This window comes from Rattus norvegicus, chromosome X (genome assembly GCF_021556685.1).
Source record: "Rattus norvegicus strain SHRSP/BbbUtx chromosome X, alternate assembly SHRSP_T2T, whole genome shotgun sequence".
In the NCBI taxonomy this organism is placed as follows: Eukaryota; Metazoa; Chordata; class Mammalia; order Rodentia; family Muridae; genus Rattus; species Rattus norvegicus.
Genome location: NC_141554.1, coordinates 80,708,196 through 80,710,387, shown reverse-complemented (window position 1 = coordinate 80,710,387; position 2,192 = coordinate 80,708,196). Strand labels below are relative to the sequence as shown.

At 39.1% G+C, this 2,192-nt stretch overlaps 1 pseudogene; it reads right to left on the bottom strand.

Moving 5' to 3' along the window:
- Positions 1-676: 676 nt before the first annotated feature.
- Nsa2-ps17 (NSA2 ribosome biogenesis factor, pseudogene 17) lies at positions 677-1,545 on the bottom strand (annotated as a pseudogene).
- Positions 1,546-2,192: the final 647 nt, after the last annotated feature.

Here is a 2,192-nt window from a genome sequence, read left to right as displayed (position 1 = left end):
AGAATGTTTTGTTTGGCTCTGTACCCCATTTTTAATAGGGTGATTTGGCTCTCTGGAGTCTAACTTCTTGAGTTCTTTGTATATATTGGATATTAATCCTCAGATGTAGGATTGGTAAAGATCTTTTCTCAATCTGTTGGTTGCCGTTCTGTCCTAATGACAGTGTCTTTTGCTTTACAAAAGCTTTGCAGTTTTATGAGGTCCCATTTGTCGATTTTTGGTCTTAAATCATAAGCCATTGGTGTTTTGTTCAGGAAAATTTCCCCAGTGCCCATGTGTTCAAGACTCTTCCCCACTTTTTCTTCTATTAGTTTGAGTGTATCTGCTTTGATGTGGAGGTCCTTGATCCACTTGGACTTAAGCTTTGTACAGGGCAATAAGAAAGGATCGAATTGCATTCTTCTACATGCTGACCTCCAGTTGAAACAGCACCATTTGTTGAAAATGCTATCTTTCTTCCATTGGATAGTTTTAGCTCCTTTGTCAAAGATCAAGTGGCTATAGGTGTGTGGGTTCATTTCTGAGTCTTCAATTCTGTTCCACTGATCTACCTGCCTGTCTCTGTACCAATACCATACAGTTTTTTGTTTTGTATTTTTTAAATTGGGCAATGTTTTATTTTCCTTTACAATTTAATAAATACTTCCTGATGACTGCACATGGGGTAAGACTGATTGGTAGTTCAGAAAGGTCACAGCGATGGTGTTTTCCTGACACTGTAGTCTTCCATAGTGAGTGGAATGACTTGTATGATGTCACTGTCAAACCAGCAAGACTGCATTTATGCACCCATCATTTTCAGGATTGTTGGTAACTTGAGCATACTTTCCCCAAATCACCTTGCCTCCTTGTGTTACAAGGCCCAGCTCTCTCACATTCACTTCAATGACTGTACCTTTGGTGATCACAACCAGGGTTGTATATAATGGGGTGGATGGATTCTTTTTCACACCAAGTATAGGCAGGCAAAAGGTAGCTTTCAGCTCAGGGTGTGTGACATGAGCTTTTTTGAAACTTAGACCCATTGGCCTAATAAACCTTTCATATTTAGGTGGTTTTCTTGTAAAACCATCTCCAACAAAGCAGACTTGTGTAACCATTCTCTTCCTTGCCTTCTTTTTTCTTTTTCCTGGTCGAATAACTTTCAATACTTCTGTTTCTCCTTGGGCACGAACTTTGGGTAGAGAGATCTCCCATTTTCCCGCCTTTTCTTTCCGCTTCTGCTTAATCATGTTGGAAAGAACTTTGCTCTCAACTGCCCCCCTCTCTGTCCAGCAGGTAGGCAGGGACTGCTCCCTGTGGAGTCTTCTCCTCATCCTTCTGTTTGGTGTTTCACATTTAATGCATCTTAATGGTTTTTTTCATTTGTATTTTCTCAGCATGGCACTGTTTATGGTAGAGCTTAGACTTCAGGCCGATTTTTTTTTTAAGTTTCTTTGAACGTTCATGGACCTCCCAACCTTCTTTCTTTCTCTTTTTGTCATGGTAGTCCAAACGATATCTATATCATTTGCAGTGCAGTTCAATATATTCATTTTGTGGCATGATGACAGCCACAGAGCAGCGGTCCACGACCTCCCGGGTTCCAAAAACTTCTTAATTCCTGATTATCACTGGCCCACGAGCCTGCTTCACTCCTCCAAACAGTTTTAATCACTATTGCTCTGTAATACTGCTTGAAGTCAAGGATGGTATTCCCCCAGAAATTCTTTTATTGTTGAGTATAGGTTTTGCTATCCTAGGTTTTTTGTTATTCCAAATGAATTTGCAAATTACTCTTTCTATCTCTATAAAGAATTGAGTAGGAATTTTGATGGGGATTGCATTGAATCTCTAGATTGCTTTTGGCAAAACGGCCATCTTTACTATATTAATCCTGCCAATCCATGAGCATGGAAGATGTTTCCATCTTCTGAGATCTTCCTCAATTTCTTTCTTCAGAGACTTGAAGTTCTTGTCATACAAATCTTTCACTTTCTTGGTAAAGTCACAACAAAATATTTTATTATTTGGGACTATTGTGAAGGGTGTCATTTCCCTAATTTTTTTCTCAGCCTGTTTATCCTTCCAGTAGAGGAAGGCTGCTGATTTGTTTATGTTAATTTTATACCCAGCCACTTTGCTGAAGTTGTTTATCAGCTTTAGTAGTTCTCTGGTGGAACTTTTGGGATCACTTAAATATACTATCATGT